General features: G+C 45.0%; 1 long non-coding RNA gene across 1 annotated transcript; it reads right to left on the bottom strand.

The window, feature by feature from the left end:
• Positions 1 to 617: 617 nt before the first annotated feature.
• Positions 618 to 4914, bottom strand: LOC134550778 (uncharacterized). The gene is made up of 3 exons (XR_010080433.1): positions 4815 to 4914; positions 919 to 991; positions 618 to 679 (listed from the first exon to the last, which is right to left on the bottom strand). It is a non-coding gene; the product is annotated as an uncharacterized LOC134550778 (long non-coding RNA).
• Between the last annotated feature and the right edge of the window lie 15401 nt (positions 4915 to 20315).

Genomic DNA, 20315 nt, shown 5'->3' with positions numbered 1-20315 from the left:
GGGAGAAAAGAAGAAAAAAAAAAAAGACACCAAACACACAAACCCAAGCCCACACCTCATCACCGGGAGCTGAATTCACTTTTACCCTGATAAAAACCACTGCCCAAAGGGGTGCCAAGGCCAGCACAGCCAGCAGCTCACAGGCATTTTCCTTTGGGGCCTCCCTTCAGCTCCCAGCAAGGAGAGACTGCCCCAGTCCTGAAGGCTTCACAGGACTCCCCACAACAGAGCATCCCCCTCTGACAGCATCACATGGGGAGGGAATTCCTGGGGGATTGCACTCCTTTGTTTCTGCATTTACCCCTCGGCATGGAAAGGGAAATCAAGCTAAGGCTTCTCACACAAAATCAGACTCCGGGCATTTTGTCACTGTCTTATAAATGATAAAGCAGACAACAGAAACATTATTGAGCTTGAGGAACAACCATGGAGTTACAGCCATAAGACCACTGCAGGCTGCAAGAGAAAAATTAGCTTTACCATGAAAAATCAGAATAATTGTCATGGCAGAAGGAATGGCATATAGAATAAACACTTTCATCTTTGTCTTAGGGAAGGAAAGAAATGGGCAACTAAAAAAAAGCTCAGGTACCTACTTTTGCAGTCATTTTTGCCAGGAGTTCTTGCAAATCCATGATTCCTTGCACCAGACTTAAGAAATCACTGCAGGTTGGGCATGCTCAATATAAAAAGATGAAAAAGAAGCAGAAAAGAAGCAAAGATACAATAACCATAAATAAACAACAACCTATCATACTAGACTGATCTGAACATAAAATGCAATCCGTTTATGCAGAATTCTTGCCTTCTGGAAGTCAGCACATGCAAAAATAACAAGCTGAAAGCGTTATTTTTAAAGCAAAGAAACAATCTGTATGAAAAATCTAAAACAGAGAGAACAACAGGATTGCTACTTACTGCGATTCAGATTAGGACACTGTGTTATATATCCATTAGGTATAAAGATGACTTTCACATCTTGGATAACACCCTTTGCAAAAGAAGAGAAAACTGGTAACACACATTACAAACATTCACTTCAACCTGCACCAGCTCTTTCACAAGTAATTTCTTCAGTGGATACAGAAAAATTCACCAGCTCACTCTACTTGTGAGCAAAACAACTGAAGAGGAACAAAATGTAACAAATCCTCCTATCTCTCTGTGTGTTTGGATATTACAGCAATAATACCACTTTCTCTTTCATAATCACCAAATATAAGCAGCTTAAGTGCCTTTAAATGGGGTGAGACTGGTGAAAAAAGCAGAGAAATAACATCCACTGCTCAAGCCAATGGCACGCTTTTCCAAAAGACACAAGAAATTTATTTTTTTATTTTTTTAACCGAATGAGCCTGTGCAATCCAGCAGTGACAGGACAAGCACCCAGTGCCAGGTGTCAGTACCAGTCCCCACTCCCAGTGCTGGGTTCCCTGGAGCCTCCCAGCTCTGGATCTCCACAGGCATTGGGGTAATCCAGCCTCAGGCAGGATTAAAGGCTCTCTGCAGCCCGGGCAGGCAGGGAGGGGCCCTGGGCACGACTGGCAGGAGGGCAGGACAGGCTGCTCGGGGCTCCCAAACCTCCTGGACCCTGCAGGCTGAAAATGTCACCTTTCTGTGCCAAAAGGGCACTGACCCTCAAGAAAACATCTGACCTGAGGCCGTGGAACAGGCTTCTAAAATTCAGTGATGGCACTGGGGTTGTGTGGGTGTGTTTTGGTTTGAATACAATTGTGTGATCTCACAGGGTGGAAAACTTAAGATTTGGGAATTTAATATATAATGACATATAAAGCAATATGGACGATTTAGGCCATTGTCTGAGTCCTTCTTCTTCACCTTCCTCTTCTTGGTCTCAGGTGGGTTTTTCTAATTGGGTGAAGAAGGTGCACATTGCAGACCTTGGGTGGTCATTATTGGGTCAAAAGTATAAATAACATAGGTGTCATCTTGTTACTGGATAATAACCTTAAAACACCTTGCCAAGAGTTAGAGTCGCTCCGTTTTCTACCTTGCCAGTTAGAGCTCAGGGCTCGTGAGGCTGTGCTATAGATAAGAATTAACAAACGGAGTCCAAACACAAAACTGGGACTGCTGTGCCCTAATCCCAGCTCTAACACAAACAAAAGAAGGTGAGAAACCAACACAACCCAAACCAAGCACGGCAGTGGGGAGGCAGCACCCACGGGTGCAGTGTCTGCCCTGCAAGGACAGCCCCAGTGTGAGCAGCAGATACCCAGGGTGTCCCTGCACTCCTGGGCCCTGAGGAACCCCAGGCACTGCAGACAGCCCAGAAAATGCTGGGACTCGTGTTTGTCCTTCTGAGCTCAGCACGAAGCATCTGCTGCATCCCTGGGCCATTTCTCACTGCACAGGAGCCACTGGCTGTGACAATGTCAGGGCCCCTAAGGGAGGGGAGCAAGGGAAATCAAGGGACCTCTGGTGCTGATATTGGCACTCCCCTGACTGATGATCAGATGTTGTGACACAGCTCCATCTCCTCACAGACACACTGTTAATCTGAAAAGAAACTCATCGTGGCAGCAGTTATTATCTAATTAAATCACTGATTTGCCAGACTGGGCTTTAATTTTCAATTAAATTGCAATAAAGTGAATTGTGCAGACCATGGACAGCACCATTTGCTCATAGGCACTCACACTCCACCCATTAACAGAGGCCTCAGACAGTCCTTAAAGCCTGGCAAGGTCAGTAACATTTACATGCTCATCTGTTAAAAGAGTAGAATGTGATCAGCAAGCCCTGCTTACTGTCTCATGATCCAGTATTGACTGAAAATATTAACAGAGATCATCAGATCACCCTGTCTTTCCTCCAGCAGTACACACATTTATTAACCTTTTCACCTAGGAGAATAATGAAACCATAGGTAATATGCAGCAACACTGTCACTGGAAATGGAACATCCTAAAAGCCATTTCACATACTTTTAATCAGCAGTCACTAGTGGGAAATTAGAAGGTGAGGCATAAAAATACACTTCAACACTTCAGCATCTGCAGTGAAAAGCTCAACCAAGAGTAAAAAGAGACTACACAGTTCCACCAGACCATATTGCCCAGCTAGAGAGACACCATCCAGAGAGAACTGACTTTTTCTTCAGCTGTTTTTTTTTGGGTTTTTTCTTCGTTATGTGTATCTTCAAATGTGTTTGTTGCATCAGAGTCACATTGCTCAATTGTCTTTTGGAAAGATGTGCATTTAGACATAGCCTGAAGAGGAAACACAACTATTTTATGTGTCTTAATTTCTAGCTACATGAAAGCATATTGCTATGTAGTAACAGATGAACATGAACTTCATTTCACTAACATAGATGACTTCTAGGTCTATAAATCTCAAAATGAATTATTATGATCAAACATAGACGTAAACTTTCCAAGGACAGCCCAACATCCCCACAGAGACCCCCCAAACCCCAGGCTGGTCTCTCTCCATCTCCTCCCGGCTGGGGCAGGATGGAGCTGAGAACTGGAGGCACCAAAGGCACAGACAGGCACAATTCACTGCAAAGAGCAGAGAGATGAGAAAATGAACAGTAACAATATCAGTAACAAAAGGTGTAAGAAAAGAAATTATTCACGCAGCAAACCTGCTTTTCCCTACACACATTTCCATGGCTCCAACACACACACAGAAATGCTAATTCTTTTTTAATGCTCCCATTTCCCTGCAGAACTCTGTTTACATTGAAGAAAATAGATCTGTTTTTAATATGCTAAAACAGTGAAACAAATTGATCTGAAAAAGGAAGGGAAATCCTGCTGAGCATATAAAACACACGGAAAGAGATGTGCCCTCCTTAAAAACTGGCAAAATCCCAAGTTTTTGCCATGAGTAATGTAAGACTTCTGAAACTCTCAAGCAGGATTAAAAACACCACAACCAATTATATTTCTGCCCTGAAGAAAGTCAGTAAAATATTCAAGCACACATAAAGCAAAGTAAGACACTTGTCAGCTTTCATTATGATCAACAAAAACTGTCAGTTCATTAGAATATCATTAGCTACCCTGCTGTTTCCCAAGAGTTAACACGTGGAAGTATTAATTTACTAACATAGAATATCCCAGAGTTCTGATGCTCTGACTGCCTGCATAAAACAAGAATTTAAGACGGGTGACTCCAGTATAACTCCTTCCTTTTCCTCTGTAGCTATAAACATATGTTTACCATCTGTGGAATAGAGGGAAGCAGCTGAGATACAAACCCAACAGCTGTAGAATAAAATAATACCATCAATTTCACTTGCCAGTGACAGCTCAGCTGCTGGAGGATGAAATGCACCGTAGGTTCAGAGCAAGCCTCAGACTATCCTGTAAGTCAAAAACTGGATTTTACCTCTGTTTTACAATTAAAATTGCTGGCTGCTATGCTGAAATAAATTCAGCATAATTGTCCTAGCTTGCTGGACATCTGGGGGCTTGGAGGAGACATCCTCAGCAAAGAGCCAACCTGTAAAATTGTCTTAGGAAGTGACAGCCTCCCATGGAGAGCGGGTGGATGGGAAATCACCTTGGCAACAAACCCATGCCAGCCTGAGGATGGGCAGAGCGGCCAAAGGCTGCTCTGTCACTCCTCTCACAGATCAGCACTCACACTGTGCCTCGTTATCCAGAACTGCAATAAACACCAGGAACTCTTACCCTGTACACAAGCTGTGCACAGCCTGCCCACAGCTCCTCCCCAGTTTCATGCACATCCTACCTCATGAGTCTAACACGAGTGACTGGAAGCACCTTGGCGACTCTTTATTACTTTCCTTCCTCACGTGCCAGGTCATCTCTGCTTACCTTAAAGAAACCATGTTTCCTGTTCCTCTGTCCCAGCCATAAGCTGCTTTCAGGTGTTAAATTCGTTTCTGGGGGATCAATGACACGTTCATAAATCCTGCAGAGGGAAGACATGGAATTTAGTGGGATTTTCTCTTGCCTCTCAAAACTCCTGTGACAAAGTCAGGTAATAATAAAAGATGGACAACAAAACTAAAAACAAAACCCCTAAAAATTTTTCATTAAGCACAGTGTTTATCACTGATCATGGTGAAGAAAGTATATTGCAACTTTAAAACAGAAAAAAAAATTAAAATCACAAATATATGAAGATGCCATAAAATTGAAACTCTCCTTGTGCAGCGGTGCAGCACTCAAGTAAACAAATACAGTGCCAGAACCCACCACAGAAGGGGAAAAAATACAATAACTTAGTCCAGGGGCAGAGAGCAGGGGCAGCGCAGAGGGAGGGGAGGAGATGCCCCAGCTCAGGGGAGGCTGGTGCTCCCCATGCCCAGTGCCCTCTGTGCCACCTGTGGGGACACAGAAACACCAGGGGTGAAACAGCCCAGCCAGGAGCAAAGGCTGGGTGGCAGGGATTGGGTTTTACTGCTCAGTGCCTCGCCCTGATTGAACTGTTAACAAATGGAACTCATTTCCCCACGCAGCCTGCTCTGCCCTCAGCTGGAACAGCTCAGGGATCTCTCCCTGCCCTGATCCAGACCCAGCAGCCTTTCCTCATCTCCTTGTGTCCCTTTACAGCTGAGGAAGGAGTGATGGGGGTGGCTTTGTTGGGCACCTGGTGTCCAGCCAGGGTCAAATCCACCACACCACACTGTTGGAACATTCATTTATCTGCAGAGGTCCAGAAAAACATCCCAGCATTAAAGAACTTCTAGAAAGATCTATAAACTTACCTCAAAGTACAGAGTCCTCTATCCCACCCACTCTTGCTTACCAAGAAAAGGAGTAAACCATTTGTCAAGATGCAATAGAGGTAGCATATAAAACTAAAGGCTAAGACTACTTTTTTTTCAAGAATCAACAAGAAAAAACCTCAAACCTAAGAATAAAATAGTTATATGAAAATTACAGCTTAAGAGTGTGAGTACAGGAGTCAGAAGACTTCTTGTAATACTCATAATTTCATTGCTAAAGTTCATTATAATTATCATCAGCCCTAACTCATCCCATTTCATGCACATGTGATACATTCAGAGCTCTAGGAAATTTCTCTCTGCACTATTTAATTAAGTCTATCTATAAAATTACCACGCTGAGCTGTTTTACCTGTCCAAACAGCAAAACAACACAATAATCTTTTAAAGCAGGTTTTGAGAATGACAGGATTTTTGCATGCACCATCTCCATCAATAATATAAAGTGTCAGTAGAGGCCTTCTGTCATAGCTCATGCTAAACTGAACGACACAAATGCAAGGCTGCAGCAAAACACTGAAAGAGAAACAAAGAACTGGCACAGTCCTTGAGCAGGAGCTCCTTGAGAGCACTGAACTGCTCTGTCACATCAGGAATTTATCTTTGTATATACAGCACAGTTTCATTCATGATCTCAGTTAGTAATGCCCTCACTGGAAAATCTCCCATCTCCTGAAAAGACCAGTCCATATTCAATAAAGAACTCCCTTTCTCCTAACACATAAAATCCCAGTGCTGACCAGGTTCAGGAGCACCACTTACTGAAGAAAATGAGATTTTTATTCACCTGGCCTAGTTAACATTGATCAAAGAACTCTACAATATCCATCTGCAGCTTCATATTAAAAAAATCCAAACCTGACATTGTTATCTGACAGCTCAACAACAGCAAGTGAGGAAGGCAAATCAGAGACAGACCAGTGTGGCTGAGCTTGTCTTTTCTGATGATTTAACACTCTCAGCCTGTGTGGACAGGGCTGTGATCACCTTCTGTCCAGCCTCTTCACAAAGTGCCATCCCTGAGACACAAAAGCTCAAGACTGCCCATACTCCTCTCCTGCTCTGCTCTGATTCAAACTGCTTTTCTGGAGCAGGTATCCACCTTAAATTAATGGGTTCATTAAGGTCAGTTTGTGCCTTACTCCACAGATGTCAAAACAGGTTTGTTTCCCTTAGATCTGCCTATGAAATGAAAGGCTCAGGAGTCAAGAGAGGGCAGGAGATGTTGATCACTCCTTGATTATCTTCTTATGGCAAAGAATGTTCTGGTTGACACCATTTGATTTACAAACTCTGTCAACTGACTTGATTATTGCATACTGTTAAACAGCATCAGAAAAAAAAGGCCTGGCAAGCATACACACAATATATTGTTACTCCTTTATATTACTTATATATTACTTATATTTTTATTTATATTCTTTGTACATCTTATACTATATTCCTTATAGATTATATTATTTATTTTATATTTATATTTTTATAAATTATTATAATAAATAAGTATTGGCAATATAGGATATTCTTTATATAACATATAAAATTACATAACATTCATATTATAAATCTATCATATTATAATATATTGTAAATATAATATTATTTACATAATATAGTACCTCTATGATAATACATTATATTAATTTTATTAATTAATCTATTATTTATATATTATATATTATTGCTTCCCCTCTATATTCTTGGGAAGTGAAAAGGTGGAAAAGCACATGAGTTAAAAAAAATTAAACAAAACAAAACACCCACATCCCTCCCTTTCCCTTCCTTGACTCCCTGGGCTGAGCTGAGTCCCTGTCCATGGCTTTATACCTGTGTGACCAACACTCTGTATCTGCCATGTGAACAGCTCAGTCACACTTCAGCTCATGGAGTGCTGCTCCAGCCCTCCTTGAAGAGCAGTTCCCAGCACGTTTGGCTTTGATCCCAACACAGGGAAAAGCACAATGCACTCCACAGGAAAAGTAAAGCTCAGAAAGGGACTCAGGGGAACTGTGGGCACTCAGACTGCTGCAGACTGAGCAGCCCCTCCAGCACAGGAGATCCAGGTCTGCAGGTTAATGGAGGCTCTGCTACACACTTCAGGCTTTCAGATTTATCAGTGCTGCATTCCCTCTCCAAGAGAAAGCCTGATTGGACCCTGCTTTATGCCAGCATATTTCAAAGGAGTTAAACCATAAAACCAGGGGAACAGAACAATGAACCAATCCTGCTGTCTGGAAATGTTCATGGTCAGAACACACCCAGTAACCACTGATCCATTTAGCAAAACAGAGTAAGAAATACAACTGCTAACACACCCATTAATGCACCTGTTAATCAACAAAGACCCATTACATTCCTGTGGCTTGTATCTGCACCTCTACCCTATCTGCACCCTTTGATTTATTCAGTGTTCTTGTGCCATCATCAGAACCACCTCTCTCAAGGACACATTTCAGACAGGCATTTCTGTCATAATGAACACAATATGCAGAAAATAGAAAATCCATAAAATAATCAGTGGATTCCTGAAAACAGGCATCCCTAAAATATTTGCATCCTAATGCACACACACACAACTTGGTCTGCTCTGCATAGAGGAAGAACAACTCTAGAAATGAACCTCTGTTGGATGAGGAGACAGCTCCCCTCCATGTCCTCCGTACAAGTCATTTTTAACATCTCTGTAATGTGTAAACATACAATATTTACAATATACAACATAAATATACAATCTATTACAATACATAATGGCATATATCTAATATAGAATGGTGAAAAAGGGAAATACCCTCAATCCGTCCATGTGCAGACTGGAACACAGATTAACCAACATCACAAAGACAGAGCCTCTGCCCAAAATCTGAGACTTGAGACTGGGCATGACTGAGGCTGAACTGCCTCACACACTGGGTCACACTCCCTCTGCCAAAAACCTGACATGGGATTGTCTCTTGCAGTGAAGATCATTCCTCACACACAACTTCTATGAGCAAAAGTTAACCCTTGAAGAGCATTCCTACTTTTGTGGAGATGCAGCTCCATGTCATACATACAGTATTTGCCATGCCAGACACATTTCTGAAATTGCTGAAATATTTAGCACAACTTGAAAATAAACTTCCTTTCTGCTCATGTGAGGATCCCTGAGCCAACGTGGACTGACCAGGAGTCGCCACTGCCCAAAATTCTGAACCCTAAAACAGAACCCTGCAACTCAAGAGTCACCACAAAGCAGCACACCAAATCCCGACATTCTCAAATTCTTCTGTGTCTACAACACAGCAGGTTCCCAAAACAGGAATGTGCCTTCTTCCATTTGCAGGTTGGAAATAAAAACCCTGAGATCAGCCCAGCTGGTCAGAGCATGGTGCTGAACAACACCAAAGCTGAGGGCTTGGGCCTGGCATGGGCCATTCTGGTCCTTGAGGGTCCCTTCCAACTCAGAATATTCTGTGCAGTTTGTGAGCACACACAGCCCTGAACTGCATCAATCACCCCTCAAACACAGATTCAGACTGTGAGGGTATAAAAGCCCAGGGGTTCCTTTGTCTGGGGTCCCTGCTCAGAGGGAAGCTCTGCATTTCCATGTGGAGAACAGGTGTTGAATTCAACACTCCCCATTTTAAATGTCTCACAAGTTCATCCCTGCAGTGGAGCTGGTTCTCTGGACTCCCTTATTTAATGAAGAGACACAAGTGATTCCAGGTTGAGATTCATCTCACAGTAAATGAATCCCTCTCTAAAGGCCCCTCCAGCAGCTGCACAGGAGCCCTTCCTGACACCAGGGTGAATCATCAAAACACTTTTCTGCAATTCAAAGACTGAGGCTCCAAAATGACACTCTGGCACCCATTCATTACCCTGTGTACACCCATCTGGATCCTCAGATCCTTTAAATACCCTGAAGGGCACAGAAAAGTTCTGTTCATGGCAGGCTTCGGAACAGCACTCTCAACTCCTGTAAACCAAGTCAGAGGAGGGAAAGAAGTCTCCCATGTTCAGCATCAATCCTTCTCCTAATCTAACTTGCAGAGGTGTTGACCCCCTTTGACCCTTGCTATCATCTCCAGCTCAGCCTGCAAAAACACAGAACACCTCTGAAATAGGAAACGAAGCCTCCTGACACAGCCCATTGCACAAAAACCATCAGCTGCTCCAAAAGGTTTGTCCAAGGTGTTCTCTGAACCCTCTTGCATAAGGAAACTGCTTGATCCTATCAGTTCCCAGCTTTAACATGCAGTACTGGCATTGGTCTTTATTCTTCCAAAGAGATGAAGAATTGATTTTAAAAATAAACACTAAGGTATCTTCACATATTTCTCTTTCAACCCATTTGCTGTCTGCTTCCCAATGAAAATGTGTCAATACTAATGAGATTGGATTTTCTTGATGATGTTTACGGATAGGATGCATCATTTGACATGCCTTCAGTTCTGCAGCAACTTTAACTGAATTATGCATTCAGTTTCCAGTGTTTTGTTTCTGAACAATAAACTTCCTGGAGGAAATTTTGATTTTTTGGTGCTATCTCCTCTGCCCTAGTATAGGAGTTCACAATCACTTAACAGAGGAAAGCAATTTAGATTAAAATCTTGGGGCATGAGGGAAGCCTTTTCTTATTAAATTTTGAATATACAATAGTAACTGCCAACCATTTAATCAAGGCACTGTTCAGCTTGGGGATAAAAAGAAAATAGGTGTCCAGCAATAGCATATGTTAGGGAACAGACTCAAGAGTGCCTGCTCAGTTCACATTCTCTTCAGGGTCTGCCACCCAAATGATTTCATTGATTTTCCTGTATAATCACAGATACAACATTAATGTACTCTGTTTCTCACTTGAATTATTCCAAATACAAATCTAAATTTAAAAAGAAAAATTCATCTAAATAAAACCCTACTTTAAAAAATCGTTTTTTCATTCCAGAAAAGTTCAAAGCAACTAACAGGAGGAAACCACACCAATGCAAGTGAGGATGGCCACAGGAGCACATTTCACTGTCAGGTTTGGGGGTTTGTTCTCCACACATCAACTGAGTAAGGGTGAATCCACAGGGATATCTGGCTCTGTGGGGCTTTTGTTACAGAACATACGACACCCTTCAGTTTCCTACAAACTTATTCATTGATTTTATCACAATTTCTTAAGCACTGAACTGACACAAATCGTTATTATTGACCCAAAGCAGAGGACTGGACCCACTGCATGGCACAGCAGTGGCCCCAGAGGGGCAGAAATGCCTCTGTCAGAGCTGCCCCTGGGGCAATTTTCATCTGCAGAGCCTGGGGTGGATCCCAATCCCTTCACAAGCAAGGCCAGCACTGTGAACTTCACTGGCAAATGACAGAACAGACACAAAGGACTCCTGACAACAGCAGTGAACAGAGTGTCTGAGCCCTAACAGCCTGTCTGCAAGGCTGCAGTGCTTACCCATCCTCATGTGACAAAAACAGCACCTCCTAAAGGGTGAAAAACCCAGAAAACACGCTGAGTCAGACTCCAAGCACAAAGAGATATTTGGCCATTTGCTTAGGATTGTCAAGAGTTACACAGAAAAAGAAAACATGCCAGACTATGAGGTCAGCTGTATCTTGGGTGTGATGGATCCAGAGCAGGGCTGTCAGTGCCAGGACAGCTGCTTTGACATTTCCCAGCTTTGGACACTGCTGCTTTGGGCAGGACAGAGCTCATTTTCTCCAGAGCAGCTGGGAGGGTGCCACGGGCTGGATTTGTGACCAGAGCACTGTGGGCATCTCCTGCACACACACAATGGATTTCTCACAGCTTCTGGGGAAGATGATCATTTTTGCCACATGCAGCACAATTTAAGGTGGTGTCTGGGTCAAAAGAGTTCTTCCTCTCAAGGGCTGAGGTGAATGTCATCTGCATCTACAGACTTATAAAAACCAATGTGCACAGCTTCCATGGATTGTCAATTCAGGACTTTAAACATCTCTATACAGAGCTGGGAGCTCCACAGATCAAATGCCACTTGTCAAACAAATATCTGCCTCTCCCGAGGTGTTTCAGCATCTCTGTATCCTTTGTGAGCAGCCATCACTGCCTGCCAGAGCATAAACCACAAAGCAGCAGGGATTTCATGATGCACACAAGGACCCACTGCAGCCAAGGAGACAAATACACTGATAAATGAGGACAACACAAACCCACAGGGCCCCTGAAAGACACCCCTGAACCTCAGCAGGCTTTGAGGCTCAGGCCCAAAACAGAACACTGAATAAAGCAAACTGTGAACAAGCTCAAAGCACAGCACACTCATTTGTCACCACACCAAGAGTGACACCAAAAGCCCATCTCAGATGAACCAAATGTCCAGAGAACATCCCAGATGCAAAATATCATCAAACCAAGTCTGGGCAATTAAAAGCAGAGTCCAGAAATAAGAGAAATTAATTCAATGGGATCTTTCAAGATGGAAAAAGAAGAAAAGCTCCTCTCCCACAAACTCAACAGGAAACCCTTCGAGCAAGATACATCTGAGATAAAAAACTGTATTAGAGTAACTATGAAACAAGCAGTAGCCAATTAAGCCTATCTTACAATCAGAAGGGAAAAGAGAAGAATGTGCATAAAAATGTGCACAAAGGTCTTGCAGCAAAAGGAACCCCAAAATAAAATGTTAACAGAACAAAGAGGTGAAACCGTGATTAAATGGCTTATGCCATCTCTATTCTATCATGAAAAAATAATTTCAAAAATCTAAGATGGCTTTTGGGGTTTGTCCCAAGGCGTTTACTGAGTAAAAACTGCAGATCTAAACCTTTCCTTCCATCCCATCTGCCTGCCACAGGGGGATGTGCTGGTCCCTGGCCCCAGACCTGCAGCACAGGGACCTTCACTCTGGCAGCCACAGCAGAACCTGAGGCAGGATGAGCTTTCACAGCTTTGGAACAGCCCCTCCTCACAAACACAGGCAGCCTTGGCCTTGCCTTGTGTTTCCCCTTTGTCCCAGGCTCCTTTCAACCCCAGAGTTGATTTATCTACTACAGTAAGAGAGGTGCAATTGTGAGAAGAACGAGGCTTTTGATTTAAACTCTTTCTGCACTGCTACAAGAGATAAATTCAGAATTCAGCCAGCCACAAGCAACCTTCCTACCAAACAGCTTCTTCCCCCCTTCCAAAAACCATCTGCTGGGAAGTTAATTGCTTCCCAGGGTATCTTGTCACAGGATCATCTCATCAAGGGGTTCCTGCCAGCACTGGAGGATTTGTCTGTGATCATAAAGAACCTCATCCACATCCCAGAGCCCCTCTGCTGCAGTGACAGGAGGCAGCTGCAGGCTGAGGATGCTCTGCCTCTGCCCGTGCCAGGGCCCTGCCCTTGGAGCAGTCCCAGCCCTGTGCCAGGGCACGGGGCTCTGCTGGAGCTGCCCTGGCCATGTGCCAGGGCACGGGGCTCTGCTGGAGCTGCCCCGGCCATGTGCCAGGGCACGGGGCTCTGCTGGAGCTGCCCCGGCCATGTGCCAGGGCACGGGGCTCTCCTGGGGCTGTCCCAGCCCTGTGCCAGGGCACGGGGCACTGCTGGAGCTGTCCCAGCCCTGTGCCAGGGCCCTGCCCCTGGGGCTGCCCCGGCCCTGTGCCAGGGCATGGGGCTCTCCTGGAGCTGTCCTGGCCCTGTGCCAGGGCACGGGGCTCTCCTGGGGCTCTCCTGGGGCTGTCCCAGCCCTGTGCCAGGGCACGGGGCTCTCCTGGGGCTGGTCCCAGCCCTGTGCCAGGGCATGGGGCTCTCCTGGGGCTGCCCCTCCTCTCCCCATCAGCTCCTGTCTGTGTGACCCCAACCCCAGGGCCCATTCCTGTTCCTCAGGGCTGGCTGCAGCCCATCCCTAACCCCATCTCCCTTCTCCCAGGTGTTCTCCAGCTGCCCCCTCAGCCTGGGCTGTTTGGGAGGGAACACCTCACTCTCTGCACCAATAACTAATGTGGTATGAAGAAATGCAATCAGGCAGTCTCTGCCTCCCTGCAGCCAACCTGAGGACTCTGTAAGGACTGGATTCCTACAATAATGATCTTCTGGTGATTGTGCTGAGCTGTCAAAGAGAGACCCCTCAGGTATTAAACATTGATCAAACCCTGGGCAGGTGTCAGAGCTCAGCAGCCTCAGCCTGCTTTGCTCCATCGCACTCTCCAGCCCCAACACACCCAAGAGGTTCCAGATCTTTGGGAAAGGCTCTGAACTCTTGGCTGCATGGAGACTCAGGTCTCAAGGCTGCTGTTGAATAGTCCAGAGGGGTTCTCACCTGCTCTTTACCAAAGATGTCAAGTTTTTACAGGAGTATTTAACTAGAATTATGCCATCATGTTCTCAATTCAGCCCCAGTATTATCCCATGTGACAGGCAGTTCTGAACTCCAGAGTTAAGCTAACCACTTCAAGTGGAAGAGTTCATTTATTTCTTACATCTCACTTAATCTGCCTGGCTGGAGCAAGATAATTGTCTTGACAATCTGAAAGGAGAACGCTCAAAACATTTGCTTCATCTGGTTGACTCTTAAATTACTATGATCACCTCTCTGTCCATGTGACTCCCACACCAACAAGTAAAAAGAAAATAGAGCCAAGTAACAGGTTCTCCTGGAAAAGATGCGTAGAAAAATATCCAGATACATTTCAAACTATGTAAGCTGAATTTTCAGAGACTGTTTTTGTAACTAACCACACCAATTTAAAGATTTATTGCTTTTAGCATTAAAAAATGTCTACGTGTATATTGGACCAATACACAAACATTTCAGAATTCGGTAATACACCAAGTCACACACTTCTGGAAATTACTAAACCACCTGAGGCTCTCCAGTCTTGATTTAAGACTATTCCCTCCTCCATTATCCATCCTCTCTCTGACACACCCAGAGCATGCAAACACAAGGACTGCAGGATGCCAGTGGTGAAGCACAACACAATATTCCTGTCCTGCTGGAGCCATCAACCTGTCCACCAACGTTTCCAGTTCACCAGAAAGTTCTGACTGGGGGGAGAGGGGGCCCAAACCCACTGCTGAGTCCAATTCAGGACTCTGCAGGCACCAAACTCTGCCCCCACGGGTCCCCAAAACTCTGCCCAGGCTCCAGGGGAGCCCCTTCCTCCAACTGAGGAGAGCGACTGCTGCTCCTGCTGCTGCCACCAGCAGCCCCTGGCTCAGCTCCTGCAGGGAGCCCAGAGCAGGTTCCAGGCTGAGCAGAGCTCTGTGAGGCCCCTCTGCTGGAGCTCAGCACCAGGGACCTGCACATAACATTTCTGCCTTCCAGGGGTGGGCCAAGGAGGCACAGATAGGCACTGGTACCATTTCCTTCCCTAGTACCTCTTCAGCACTCCCATAAATACTCATGCACTCTCACAGTTCTCTCAATGCACTACACAAAGGAGTCCAATTGATTTTTTGGGGATAAAAAATAAATTCTCACTGTTATTGGGGACTGGATTGAGATCATTCAGTCTTTGGTCACACCCATACCACCTCTCTGCTGATGCATTAGCTACTCAGTGAAAAACCCTGGCTATTTAAAAGCTTCCTTAAAAAGAAAATAATGCTGGCTGTACCCTCAGCCTCTCCTTGCAGTTACCTGCAGCCCCTGCAGTGGCAGAGACTGATGGCAGCTGGTGGGGGATGCCAGCTGGAGATGCCTCTCACCCCGAACATTTCACAGCCCTTCTGCCAAACAAAAGAGAAAACTGGCACGTGAAAATCAACTTCCAGTGCACAACACCACAGACCTGAGGCTGGGTGCACCCATCATGTACAGCCACCACCAGGAACCTTTCTGTGACTGCAGCCTGGAGAGCTGAGCAGCAATCTGGGTCACAAACTCACACTCAAACAGCAAGGCTGAATTACCCAGCTGCACAGCACTGCCACCACACCATCCTCCCTCTCAAGAGAAAGTGCCTCACAGTAACCAAAGCAGCAAGTCTCTCTTAAATACATCCCTTAACCTTCTTTAAATTTATTACACTTCAAATAAAGTCACAGTTTAGATCAGTTGAAAGCCTCAGGTTGGCAGCCAGAGTATCTTATTTATAAGAACTCAGAGGTCTTGCATTCCCATACTTGGAGGATGTTACTTTAATTTATTTATTTTTCCAATTACAAAGTTCTCACTGCTCATGCATTTTTAATTCCCTAATGCGCTGTTCTAACATGAAAGAAGCAGACAAGACGTGTTTTCAGCTGGAGACTACTTCCAAGCCTGCTCCAGTTTTATAATCTCTTCTCTTATGCTCACACCAACCCCCTCCATCAAACAGCTTTGAGTACCCATCAGAATCACAGGCTGTGTTCACAGCAAAAGGCACTCCAGCACAGATCTCCACTGGAAGAACAGGAATTTTACCATCAAAGCACCCTCCTCTCCCTTTTATGCCTATAGAGTTCAAGTAAAGGAATATGGATACTGTCTGAATAGGTGAGTACCTTTGTAGCAATAGGGCTGATGATAAATAAAACAACAACAACAAAATAAGCCACACACCTTTCAGGCTTACCCCTCCAGATTAATCAGCCACACTGAGAACAACTAGGAATTTCTATTCTGCAAATAAACTGTCAATAAATACATTTTGATACAGTGCCTGCCATCTCCTCAGTTGCAGCTCCATGCCATCCCCTCACTCCTCTCCACACCATTAAATGCAACCCATTCCTGTGCTGCTCCTGACACAGGGGACACCCCAGGGGACAGCCAGGTGCCCAGGGAAACAGCACAGGCTCTGCAGCTGAAACTAATTCCCAAAGACTGACAGCACATCCTGGAGGACTTGGCAGCCTCTTGGGGCTGCAAATCTCCCCACACCACAGGTATGAACAGAGAAAAAGAGAAAAAGGGAAAAGGGGAAAAAGCACGGCAGAGTCCATTTGCTCAAACAGCCACAGGTATAAATATCCATTGGTACCACTGGTTATTAAGGACAAGGGTGCAGCTGCTCCAGCTGGATCTGAACATCCACCAGAAAAACCCCTGACAACCCCTGTTAGCCCGGGGCAGGGAGGCACAGCTCCTGCCACAAGCAGCAAAGTTCATTTCCATGTTACTTTGAGCACAGGTTTCACTGGTGCATCAGCAGTACATTGATAATTGATGCAGTCTTTTCATTTTCCTGAGCTCTCAGAACCTCACTGGAATGTTCAAAGCGTGTTACAAGTGCAGCCGTGGCTGCTCAGGTCAGTTCTGTGAGAACCCCTGGCCAGAGGTGACTCTCTGTGCCCAGCACAAAAGCTCCTCAGGCCAGTGAGGAGAGCCCAGGGACACTCAGCAGGTTTCCAGGCTGGACTTTGGGGTATCTTTCTTCTCTCCCATGAAGATGGGCTGGGAAATTTGGGGCTGTTCAGCCTTGAGAAGGCTCCTTGCTCAGATGAGCTTCTAGCACCTTCCAGGACCTAAAGGGGCTACAAGAGAGCTGGAGAGGGACTTTGGGCAAGGAAACCAAGTGATAGGACAAGGGAACACGGCTTCAAATCACAGTGGGTGGGTTTAAAGTAGATAAGAGGAAGAAATTCCTCCCTGTGAGGGTGGGCAGGCCCTGGCACAGGGTGCCAGAGCAGCTGTGGCTGCCCCTGGATCCCTGGAAGTGCCCAAGGCCAGGCTGGACAGGGCTTGGAGCAGCCTGGGACAGTGGGAGTTGTCCCTGCCATGGCAAGGGACTGCACAAGATCATTTTTAGAGTCCCTTCCAACCCAAATCATTGCTGAGCCAGCAGCTCCAAGCTTTAACATCAAACTGAGCTACAATTCCCACTCCCTGCTCCTGAAGGAGCCCTACAAGGAGCCAGTGAGATGCAGCAGGAGCTGATTTCCAAAGGCCTTGGGCACATGAACCTCCTTTGATTCCCCCCACACCACATCTCACTAGAACAGAGACAACTGCCCTGTGCCAGAGGTGATCTTCAAAGCCCTGCAGGTCCTTGCTGGTTCCCCAGTGCTCCTCCCCAGCTGCCCAGGTCTGGAAAGCAAAGCTGACTTCCAATTGAATCCACAAAATAACCAATTAAAAATGCCACATCAATTTTACAAATCAGAGTACTGTGGGTGATGGGGCTGGGAGGAGAAAGAGTAGATTTGACTGTGTGTTTACAAATTAAAGGCTCCTTCTCCAATGCCTTCTGATCAGCTGCAGCTCTTGGAGGGCAGAGACTGGCCCTGGGTGTCACAGGATGAATCCTGCACAAAACCAGGCTGGGACTGGGGATTTTCCCCACTGCAGGCACTTGCAATGCACTCTCAGGTACAGAATAATTTTGGTAACACTGCACTCACAGATCCTTCACTCACAACAGCCTTCTAAACACATCACACATCACCACAGCCCTAAGCAACAGAGGTGATGCATTTATGCAAATTCAGGAGTGTCTGTAAGGAAGCCATGCTGCAAACCCCTAAAGAAATACAGCAGAAACTCAAGGCAATCACTGTGGCCGTCCATTTTTTTTCTTTTCCCTTTTTGTTTTGCTGGCAAAAACAGAAAATAAAAAGCTGAGAATTCCTTTAACTAAATGGGTGCACAGGGAGCTCAATTCTTGTTCTGATGACCCCAAAGCTCTGCAGGAGGTGGCACAGGTGAACACACTGACTGCCCTCAGGTCCTGTTCCCTCCTGTTCATTCACTCTGCAGAAGCATCACTGCTCACTGGGCGTCCTGAACTGAGCCAGGACCCCACAGACACCACAGCAGCCCAAAATAGGGACATTGACACCCAAAGGCCACGGCTCTCACCCTGGACTCTGCCACACTCCCAGCTGCAGTTTCCCTAACACTGACATGAAGAAGGCCCAGGGTTCCCAGCAGTGCTCAGAACTAACCCTCACTGACCTGCTCCTCATTCTCACAGCTTTGACATTTATTGCACTGTCATAGGAAAATGCCAAGAAGAAAAAGATACTGACTCCTTTCTGAGTGCAAAGATATAAAGGGTTAAGAGACAACCACACTAACACCAGCATTCACAAAACTCTCTACTTAACTCAACAGTGATGCTACAGCTGAGTCAGGAACTTGGAGACTTCCTTTTTCCCCCCCTCTCATTTAAACTTCTACTATGATCTGTCCTCAAGTCATGCTTTCAGAGCTGTTTCCATTACTCCTCCACAGGAGTTGTCATCAAACACCACAGCACAGCCAAACAGAGACACCTCAGGGTGGATTTATGCTGGAATCCACCTCAGGATGGATGCACCACCCTAAGGGACGTGGTTGGGTGGATCAGCCCTGCTCAGGGCTCCCTGACAGAGATGTTTGGACACATTTGTCACCTCATATGACAGCACAGCCCATTCCATAACTGTATTTATCTATTGCTGCCTGTTACTGTAAAGAAAACCAGGTCACAGCCAGGACTCTGTGCAGCTCTCCTGTCCCTGGATACAATTCTGCACCAGGCAGTCACTTTGTGATGTCTTCATTTTACATTCTGAGCAGGAGAGCAGCCACTAAACAATCTGCTAAAGAGGGCCTGCCCAAAAGACATCTGCTGTTCATAAAAAATACATATATATCCAAGTAGATAACAAAGAACCTGTCCCAAAACCCAGTATGTCAATAAACAACAACAGAAAAAAGCATTCTGTTGAAAGCAAAGAAACGTATAACAAATAAATAATGGGAGCATAAATAAATCAAATGACTGAAATGAAGAAAATCTCTGCAAACTGTACATTTCATGTCTCAGTGAATTTAAAATTACTCTCAGCACTTAATTGCTTCTAAGGTCCAAATAAGGTCCAATGAACAACATTCCTTCAGATTGGATTTTTCAGTAGTTAATGGAGTTGCAGAAAATGGTCCTAACATTCCTCTCAAAACAACATCTCATAATTACTTGGGTCAAAATTCAAACTTTTTCAAGTGTTCCAATAATTGCATACTCCTATAATACTCATCTAACTTTATTCTGCCTGTCTGAACAAAATGAAGACCTCCAAAAAAACATCTGCTGTCATCACCCAGTCCATTTAAGTGCCACAATAGCAAAATGCAGATGCTGATCCTCTCAGTGAATGTGAAGGATTTCTTTTTTACGTTCATTTCAGTGCAATAATGAACAAAACTAATGCTTTGTTTTCCTCATTCATAAAGACAATTATCAAAGTCCCATTTTCAAGCTCTCTGAATTTCCTCATCAGCCTCTAAGTCTCAAGTCTACAATTCATTGTGAGACCAATGCAAGAGAGATTCTAGCTTTGCTGATTTTCATCCCCTGAAATCCTGGCCATGTGCCACCTCTCAGCCTTCACAACTTCTAAGGGAAAAGACAGAACACCCTCCAGAAAATAAAATCACTGGCTCCAGTCATGCAAAAAGAAGCTTCCAGGTTTCTCACAAGTTTCCAAACGGGGCAGCACATGGAATAATCAGTGAAAACTGCACTGTCTGATTGTGTAAAATAAAATTAAAGCGTCTCTGATGCATCCATCTCTTCTTCAAGCTCTCAGGTAGGCTGAGTGAAGCAGTTCCCAGCAAAACAGACTGCATCCCACCCATCCATCACAGACAAACATGACAGCAGCTACTGCCTGAACCACAGAGATGCATTTAATGCTCCCCCATCAGCAATCAACCTTTCCCACATTTGCTC

Source organism: Prinia subflava, chromosome 5 (genome assembly GCF_021018805.1).
Source record: "Prinia subflava isolate CZ2003 ecotype Zambia chromosome 5, Cam_Psub_1.2, whole genome shotgun sequence".
Classification (NCBI taxonomy): Eukaryota; Metazoa; Chordata; class Aves; order Passeriformes; family Cisticolidae; genus Prinia; species Prinia subflava.
This window is presented reverse-complemented; position numbering and strand designations above follow the sequence as displayed.